We start from the raw sequence: 10,164 nt of genomic DNA, 5'->3' as shown, positions 1-10,164 counted from the left end.
AGAGCGAGCGGGTGGGCAGAAGCCCCGGCGACCGAAAGGAAACGCACGCGCGCGCACGCGCCACGTCACCGGCCGCGGGGTTCTCGCCACGCTTCTCCAGCCGGCTCCCCTCGCTCACACGCACACGACACCGCCCCAGCAAGCTGCGCCCCGGGGCCGGGACCGGGGGACCGGCGGCGGCGGCGGCGGGGTGATGGGGAGGGGGCCACGGCCACGACCCCGAGACGGAATCGCCGGCCGCCGATGGCCGATGGCGGCGGCGGCGGCCCCGGATCCGCGGGAGAGGGGCACCACCGCCCCAAAACCAGACCGCGGCCACAACACACGCTTCTCGCGACGCCGCCGGCGTGGAGCGGGCCAAAGGCAAGCACGGGACCGAGGCTGCGACCGACCCGCGGCGGCGACTCGCGCGGGGGGGGCGCGCACACCACCACCCCGGATCGGAGAACACGGGCGGAGGGCTCCCCCGGCCAAGCCAGAAGCGGCGGGGTGAGACACGGGCAGGCCTACGACGATGGGTGGGCGGAAGGGGAGGAGGAGAGGCACCCCGGGAACCGACGACGCCCGTGCGGGGTCTTCCCCGTCACCAAAAGGGCACCAGCCCTAGGGACCCGCGGCGGGCAACACCCACGCCAGGGACGCACATGGGAATCTCACCGCCGGCACCCCCACGGCACACTGGCGGTCCCGCGTGCGGAACCCCGGACGGGTGGTCACACCAGACCGACGGGGAGCCCTCGGTCGGCGCCACGGAGCGCGTCCCCCCTCCAACCAGCCGACGCCACCTCCCCTCGGCCGTCGCACGGTGGCCGGCCACCAGGGCCAACTCGGCGAGGACCGGGAAAGGCGACCGACCGGTGGGAGGGGGCCGGGCAGGGCACGACGTGGCTCCACCGGGTGAGTGAGGCGAGTGGCGAGCGAGCGGCCGGGCCCACGACCCCCGATGCCGACGGGAGAGGGGGGAGCCTTCCGGGCACGGACGGGCCACCAGGCAAACGAACTCGGGATCTCACCGCCCCCAGCTCCGGAGCGGTCCCGGGAGACGCCTGGGACGCCGAGCCGGCCGACCAACGTGGGATCGGATCACCACCCTCTACCACCGGCGCCGGTGGCCGGGGGCCCACCCACCACACGGGCGGGGCCACCAAAGGAGAGCTCGCCACGCACGCCACGGGGACCTCACCGCGCCCGCGGAAGCCAAGCCAAGCCGCACTCTCCGAGCTCCACTCCGCCATAACCATCCACACCACCGGGCAGCGCCAGAAACCACGTGTCTGACACTCGGCCTCCTCGGCCGGCCGGAGCAGCGCCCACACGCACCGCCTTCCCACGGCTCCGGAGGGGGTCGCCACCCCCCACCACGGAGCGTCGCCGCGGAACGGCCTCACAGCCACGGAGCACCACACCGCCTGGCTCGCACGCAACGCCGTCGTGGCCGCCGGCCGTCGCCCGACGCGGACGCCGGGGCAGAGGGCGGCCGAGAGCCAACCCGCCCGAGGGCGGCGGTGCGGGAGCGGGAGGAGGGGGGACGGGACCCGACCCCTCCTCCGAGTGCCCGGGCAGCCGCACGGCCACACCACATCGCCCTCGCGCGACGAGCCCGCACGCGGCTCAGACCAGCGCGCCGCTGCTTGCCTGAGGCGGGGGGGCGCGGACAGGTCGGGAAATCGCCCACACCGCTGCCACAACCAGGCGCCGGCCCCGAGAGAGAGGCCCCGCGGGATCCTCCCCCAGCTCGGAGGGGGGAGGCGCGGGCACGCAATCGATCGGCCATCGCGCACGCGGCTTGGGGCAAGCCGCTAAGCGCTCTCCGAGAAGCGGGACGACGGGGGACGGCCAGAGCCGCGGGAGCCCATCGGGAGCGACCCCCGCCAGCCCAGCGGGAGCAGCACCGCCCCCCGAACCAAGATAGCTAGAGAACACACCTCTCACTCTGAGGGGGTGCCGGACCCAGCCCGACGGAGCCCCCACCAGGGGTCACCGCCAAAGGCGCCCATCCAGCGGCACGGGCAGGAGGGGGGGTCTGCGGTCCGAGCAACACCGGCTCCGGCGGTGCCGCTCGCGCGAGAGGGCAAAGGGGCGGTCGAGGGTGCACAGGCGCACGGCGGAGAACCCGGCCCCCGAGCGGCTCACCTCCACTGCAACTTCTCAGGTCCCCCAGCGAGGCCGCCAGGAGACACGGCAGGGAAGGAGCACAGCCGAAGGCCAGGAACAGCGGCTCACCAACAAGGGGAGGAGACCGCTCCGCCCACCGGCACCCCAAGACACGCACACCCGGCCTCTCGGGCCGACCGCCTCGACCCCCGAGAAGGCACCGCATCTCCAACAGCGACAGCCTCCCCCTACTCGAGCGAGGATGGCCGGGACACGCCACGGGCAGCGAGCCACCAGACGGGGCACGGGAAACGGGAACGACACCACCGCCCAGCTTCGGGCACCTGGGGGTCGACCGGGAGCTTTCTCGGGAGCACCGCAAGAGAGCCGGGAGCTGCAGACGCTTTCGCACCGCAGCACGGGAGTCCACGGGGCACAGAGCCCACCCTCGCCGCGGAGAGGGCCGGCCCCGTGGCGCTGCGAGTGGCCGGAAAGGGGAGGCGAGATCAGAGTTGCCCCCCTTGCCGGCACACAGGTCCCCGATCTCACGGCAAGAGCGGGGAGAGCGCGGCCGAGCCCGGATGCCGCACCCCTGCCTCCCGCACACCACCAACACGGTGGGACGGAGAGGCGAGGGGCCCACGAGCAGCACGAGAAGAGCGGTCCCATTCGCCATGAATGTCCGTCCCTCGCCTGGCGCAGCTTAGGCCCGGGCCCGAAGGAGATCGCATCACCACCACATCGATCATGAGAAGGGATGGGGAGACAGCCACGCGGCACTCGGAGGCAGCGGGCCCGGGAGCGAAGCGTGACCCTGGGCTAGACGTAGCCAGGGGAGAGCGAGCGAAGAAAAAAAAAAAAAAAAAAAAAAAAAAAAAAGCTCCGAAAAAAAAACTGGCCACCTGGCAAGGCGCAGATAGGTACGACACCCCGAGCCCATGGCACCCCAAGCTTTCGGGAACGCCGGGGACCGCCGCGGCCAGCGAGAGTACCGGAAGGAAGGCAGCGACAAGAAAAAAAAAAGCCGGTGCTCGGGAAGACCGGCACAACCAAAAAGAAAAAGGCCGAGAAAACTCAGCAAAGGCCGCCACACCAGGGAGGGCGCACCGCAGCAGGACGGGCTACTGCTGCGTGAACGGGGTGTGGACCGGAAAAAAAACGGGGGCCGGCTCCCCCTCTTCCCACCTTCTCGGGCACCCCACGGGTGGAGAGCACATGCCGACAACCGCCTTCCAAAAGGCTGCCGGCACAGGGAGAAAACGCGGGCAAGTGAGCGGCACAGCGCAGACCACCCCCCCGGGCCGACCCGGGAAGGTCTTCCTCGAGCGGGGAGACAGGCGTCACTCAGGCAACCGGGCAGTCGAGTGACCCAGCGCCACCGCCATCCACCAACCACACGAGCCACCACAGGGCCAGGGCCTGCGCAGGGCGGCGGGAGCACGCGGGAGGAGGAGGCGGGGAGGGGGCACACGGGGCGGCAGCGGGGAAAAGCCCGGGCACACGGCACCCCGAGAGACGGCTGAGCACCCACTGACAGCCACCGAGAGAGGGCATGTCAGCACCATCCTGCAGGTACAAATCGCACACGTCACGACACGAAAAGTAGGTCCTCCAGCAGGGGGGATAACTCGCTCACGTCACGGGCCTCTCGGAACCCAATCTCGGCACCGCTGTCCCCAACACCTCCCCAACGGGGAGAAACACGGAACTCGCGGTACAACTGGTCGACCACGCAAAAAAAAAAAAAAAAAAAAAAAAAAAAAAAAAAGTACACGAGAAGCGAGAGCGGGCTGGGAGGTGGCGGAGATCCGAGCAAGCCTTCCCCGGTATCTCGGGCACTCAGATGTGCGCACCCGCCCGGACGCGCATGGGCTCACGGCCCGGTCGGTAGGGGGCGTCCTACCGGGCAGGCAGGCGCGTGGCCCCGGCCCCGGCCCCGGCCCCGGCCCCGGCCCCGGAGTCGGCTGGGCAGCCGGGGGCACCCACGCACGCACACACACCGGGAGCGGGTCCGGGTCCCCGACTCCGGAGGTCTTCCTTCCTCCCGGCAGGGGCCCAGAGGCCAGGGCGAACCGGGAGAGTCCACGCCGGCGTCCCACACACCTCAGTACCTGGGTCCCGCCGGGTTCAGAGGTTCTCGTCGGCCGCACACGCGGGCACCTCGGGCCCGACGACCCTCCTAGGCGGGGGACCGCGCGTCCGGGCCCCCGCCACCCACCGGCGATCACTCGGGGACCGCGACTCCGGAGACGTCGGTCGTCCCCACCACCACCGCCTCGGACCAAAGCCCGGGTGATACGCGGAGTCAAAGGGCCAGGGGGCCGCCGGGAGCCGCCGCGAGCCTGCTGTAGGGGAGAGGACCCGAAGACCTCGGGCCAGGCTTCCCTCCGGCCCCCCCGGACCCAGGCGGGGCGGCCCAGCGTACCTGCCTGCGAGTCATACCGCGGGGGGGGGACTGGCCGGTCGGCCGGCCTACCGACCGAACGACCGACCGAGCGACAGACCGGTGTGGGGGCCCGACAGACCGGGGAGGCCGTGACCCAGAGCCGATCGGTCGGCTCGCCGCCACCGCCGCCGGCCTTCCCCAGCGCCGCCCGTGCCGCCACGCACGCCTCCTCTCTGGGCCGGCTCGCCTCCCCTAGGCGGGGTAGGCGGGGGAGAGAGCGAGGAGGAGGCCTCGGGGGCCCCGACGGAACTACTGGTCGACCGGACAAAGCTGCCTCCCGGACGCCGGGAGGAGACGCGACGCGCAAGCCGGCCCCTCACTCTCCTGCAGGTGCAATCTGCGACGGACCGGCCGCTCCGGCTCCACAGCGACGCCGCGGGGACGGCCGCGCCCGGCAGCCGGGAGAGGCCGGCCCTCTGCCGGGACGCACTACGCCAGACGCCCTCCTTCGCTCGGCTGAGGACGAAGGACCTGTCATATAAAAGCGGACGCCAGGGGGCGCGCGACAACCGCCTTCCCCTGAACCGACACCAGCGAGTTGCTCTGCCCGGGATCGGCGCTCGCCGGCCGGCTCGGAGCTCCGCGGACGGCCGGCCCGGAGACAAACCACCGCGCTCCCCGCCCCCGCGCCCCGAGAGGCACCGCAGAGGTCGGGACGAGCGGCCGGGCCCCCTCGGCAACCTCCGGAACGCCGCCGCCGCCGCCGCCACCGGAGCCCCCGGAGACCCTGGACTGAGGCGGCGGCGGCGGCGGCGCCGAAAGTGAAACCAAACGTGGCGGCGGCGGCGGCGGCGGCGGCGGCGGCGGCGGCGGCGGGCGGGCAGGACTCGCCGCCCCATAGCGGCCCGCCGCGCCCGAGAACGCGGACGCGACTCGGGGAAGGAGATGGATAGGGTCCCGAGCGGGGACGCTGAAGCCGACCGGCCGGCTCCCAGGTGCGCGACCGCCGCCACCGGTGGCGGCCCCCACCCACCCCGGGTGTCATCACCCGACACCACCCCCGAGTTTCTCTGCCCGGGATGGACCGGCGATCGGCACTCGCCGGCCGGCTCGGGGCTCCGAGGACAGCAGGCGCGGAGAGAAACGGCCGGCCGCGCTCCCTCCCCGCCCCCGCGCCCCGAGAGGCACCGCAGAGGTCGGTCGGGGCCAAAGCGGCGGCGGCCGGGGACGGCCGGGGCCCCCTCTGCAACCCCCCGAGCAACGCCACTGGAGCCCCCGGAGACCTACACTGAGATCCCGCCGCCCGTGAAGCCGACAGTGAAACCGTGGCGGGCGGGCGGGCCGGCCGGCCTCGCCGTCACGCAGCAGCGGCCCGGGGACGGGTGAAGCTGGCCGGCCAGCCCCGAAACAGAAGACGGACGGGCACCTCCACCACCCGTGCCCGCCCCCCCCCCCCAACATCGCCGCTTCCACCCTTTGCCCCGTTCACGCCGGCCTGCCCGCCTGCCCCACCCCACCCCACCCCACCCCACCCGAAAACTCCTACAATCGCTCACGCCAAGAGGAGAACCCGGGTAGGGAGGGAGCAGAACAGAGAGATCGGGTCCGAGAGCCCCCGTCTTCCCAGAGAAAACAGGGGTCTTCGTGGATGATGAAGGAGCAAACGGTGCATGAGCCTCGGGGGAAAGGAAGGGGTGGGGGGGCTGGGAGGGGTGGAGAGCGGCCTGGGGAAAAACCCACCCAGTACTAAAAGTACTGCCTTTGCTGTGACTGGCATGATTGGTGACTGATGGAGTGAGGGAGCGAGTGAGTGAGTGAGTGAGTGAGTGGACCCACTCTTCTCTCCCTATTGGGTGTTCACCGTGGTTTCCCTGACCTGTGCTGCGAGTGAGTTGGTGGGTGGGTGGGTGGGTGGGTGATGCACCTGCTCTCTTTTGGTCAGAAGGTGGAACTCCTCTGAACACTGAAGGCACTGCAGATACACGAGACCTGGGATCCAAACGAATTCCATGACATGGACACCTGGCATGCATGGCATGGTGGTGTGGTTTCTTTGAGATTTAGACTTTTCCCTTCCTTCCTTTCTTTCTTTCTTTCGTTCTTTCTTTCTTTCTTTCTCTCAGAGGGAGCAAGGGAAGGGGCACGGATTTTAAAGGAAGTAGGATAGTGTTTGCCATGCACTGTGTGGAAAACGAACGATGCAACGTGTGGGCAGGGATGGGGAAGCAAGCGAAAGAAGGGGTAAGGTTGTTCCGAAAACAACAACAACAACAACAACAACAACAACAACAACAACAAACAACAACAACAACAACAACATAATAGCAATAAGGACTGGGAATGTGGCTTAGCGGTACAGTGCTGGCTTGGAGCAAAAAGCAGCTCAGGGACTCTATCCCAGGCCCGAGACTAGAGGAAAAAAAAAAATTCCTCCTTGGAAATGAAGGAACCATGTACCTATTTACCATCCCATCTGTCCAGGCCCTTTCTGTGACCGCCTGACAGTTCACAAGCAGTCTCTCATTCTCCCTCCCGCTAGCTACCCCTCCTCTGTCTCTGTGTCTCTCTGTGTAAATTTCATCTGTCTACTGTGTGTCTGTGTGTCCGTCTGTCTCTGGCTCTGCCTCCCCCCCCCCTCCAGTCCTCTCTCTCCCTCTTCCACCCTGAGTAGGTGCAGTGACACACATGAGACACTGGACCCCCGGCTCCAAGAGAGTTTCATTTTCAACAACCCAGCAGAATTGACAGCCGGTGGGTCACTCCGTATTCTCCAGATGAGCCTCTTCACCAGAACTTCCTCAACACGGCGGAATCACTGTCCGCCATGACAGGCAGTGTCCGCTAGGTGGCGCCCCAGGACAAGGGGAAACAGCCGACCCAACATCGATCAAGCCCCCGACCCCCCCCCCCCCCCCTTCCGGGCACCCGAGAACAAAACTCCTCACCCACCCAGGGTGGGGAAGAGGTCTTTGTGCAAGCACTCTAGCAGTGGGCCACACTCCTGGCCTCCGTACTACACAGAAATGGATGTATTGTATTTATCTTCCTATTTATTTCGCCAGTCTGGGGCTTGAACTCAGGGCCGGCCTGCCTGCCTGCCTGCCTGCCTGCCTGCCTGCCTGCCTGGGCGCTGTCCTTAGACACTTGTGGCTCAACACCACACTCCCAGCCCATACTAACAATATTTATATTTATTTTATGTATTTATTTATTCATTTATTTATTTTAAAGACAATTGACGGTACGGTACACATTTTATTTACAGTGTTGTACGCTGTCTTCATAAAGGGACCGCTTCTCTACTTGAGCCATTTTTAACCAAAGCAAAATAACCTAAGTAATACAAAGGGTTAAAATACAGCATCAAGGTACAAAACCGGACATACTCATTCTAGTTAGGAATGTAATCAGGATGTTACATTTTTTTAGAAGCCACAATTATGTTTAGGAAATCACATAGACATAGATCACTGATTTGAATAAAATGCATACACTTGAAGCAAAGCTTTGCAGTGACCAAACACAGAAAAGTTACCAAAGAATGCACAAAATTAATGTTTATTCCACCTTTGTGTCCTATTCCTGGGTCCTTCGCCAACGTGACATGAGGAAAAAACAAACGCAGAACAGGTGAAACACTGAAATCAGAATCGGTAATGTGATCAAGTAGGGAAACAGATACATTAAAATCTAGCGGCCGTCAGCAAGAGTACAGCAAAGATCATGGCTGTAAAAAGAAACAAAGAAAACTGCTAGAAAACTGTAGGCATCCTCTTCTTTCAAACCAGCAAAATACGCTCCTGCATAACAATGACACATACACAGAATTTTTTTCCCATAAAGGTATAGAAATGCAAGTTCTTTTTTAATAGTGTGGATGGGCAAATGTGTGTGTCATGGTCATTTTACTAGGCTTTTACAGAGTGAGCCAGGAACACATGTATAGATTCTGGGGATGACGTGTACTGTCATTCTTTGATGGGTATAGTGGACACTCTAGCAAAAGTTAAAAAAAAAAAATGAATACAGAAGTACAAGACAGAGGCGAATGAGACTTCCCTTATTTTTTTTTTTTTTTTTTTTTGCCAGTCCTGGGCTTGAGCTCAGGGTCTGAGCACAGTCCTTGGACTTTCTCAAGGCTAGAGCTCTACCCCTTGAGCCTCAGCACCACTTCTGGCTTTTTTCTATGTATGTGGTACCAAGGAATCGAATCCGGGTCTTCTTGCATGCTAGGCAAGCACTTTAACCACTAGGCCAAACTCCCGGCCCCAGAGACTTCTCTTATATCTTAGTCACATTTAGATGGAATCAAATGTAAATGCAGTCCACTCTGCTTCGATGAGGCTTTGGTTCAGCTCCCAGTCTCCATTGCCTGACGCAGTCTCCTATGAGAACGCTCCGAAGGTGTCTTCTTAAACCACAAACCTATTTTTAGTGGTGGAGCCGCTCTTAGTAGCTGTCGGTTTTTTTTTAAATTCCCCCCCCCCCCAGTCCTGGGGCTTGAAGTTTAGGCCTGAGCATCCTCCATGGGCTCTTTCCTCAAGGCTAGCAGTCTGCCACTTGAGCCATAGCACCACTTCCATCTCGTCTATGTACTTGGCACTGAGGAATCAAACCTGGGTCTCCGTGCATGCTAGACAAGCACTCACTCTACCGCTCTAGGTCAAACTCCCAGCCCCCTGACCAATTTTTAAAAGTTAAAAAAAAAAAATGCGATGCTAACGATGATGACACCTTGGCAGAAAACGCTGGAAGTGGTTCTGTGGCTCAATTGGCAGAATACTAGCCGAAGAAAGGTCCAAGGACCGAGCGCCCAGGCCCTAACTTCAGGTCTGAGGACCTGGGGTGGCGGGGAGGGAGGGGGATCTCGGCCCTGGGAATGAACTGGCAAAATACGAACTGAGTACTAACTCGCTAAACTACATCGATAGCATCTGCCCAAAAAGCCAGATGGAAGTGGATTTGTGGCTCCAATAGTAGAACTTCAGTCTCAGGTGAAAAAGCTCAAGGACAGCAATCCAGGCCCCAGGCAGGACCAATCATCCATCATCCTCCATGATCATCATCATCATCATCTGTGATCCTGAAATCTCTCGCCTGGGAAATGGAAGCAGGCCCTGGCCCTGGCCCTGGCCCTGGCCCTGGCCCTGGCCCAGGCCCTGGGCCTGGCCTGGCCTGAGCTTGGGAAAATGAAGAGGAGACCAGACTCCTGACTTCCTCCCCTCTCTCCTCTCTCCCCAGGGAGGTCAGCCAAGTGGGGGGTCAGCCGCACGGGGCATTTCGTACTCACACACCCGGCCTCACCGAAGGGTACAGGGCAGAGCCCAGTCCTGCCAAGACATGCCCGCGCCCTCCCCCAATTCTGTCTGTGGACTGGGGCGGCACTCACTCCGCCACAGGCAGGGGGCGGGTGGTAGCAGTCTGACCAGTCCAGCTAGTAGGAGACAAGCCAGCCAGCCCATCGCTGGCCCAGGAAAGCAGGGAAGTGGCCGGCAGCAGAAAAAAAAATACTCCCAAAGCTGCCTTTTCCTGCCCAAGGATCAGGCCAAGCACACGAGAGGCTGTGTTTGTCAAGACAGAGTGAAGTGTGAGCCATTTCCCCGCGCGGTGTGCGGTGTGTGTCTGCGGGCGGGGGGGGGGGGGGAGACGCCGGGTGGGTGGGGGTGGGGGTGGGGTGAAGGCAA

Source organism: Megascapheus bottae, unplaced genomic scaffold, assembly GCF_031878675.1.
Source record: "Megascapheus bottae isolate mThoBot1 unplaced genomic scaffold, mThoBot2.hap1 HAP1_SCAFFOLD_48, whole genome shotgun sequence".
Lineage (NCBI taxonomy): Eukaryota > Metazoa > Chordata > Mammalia > Rodentia > Geomyidae > Megascapheus > Megascapheus bottae.
The sequence above is the reverse complement of the archived record's forward strand: the minus strand, read 5'-3'. Positions refer to the sequence as shown.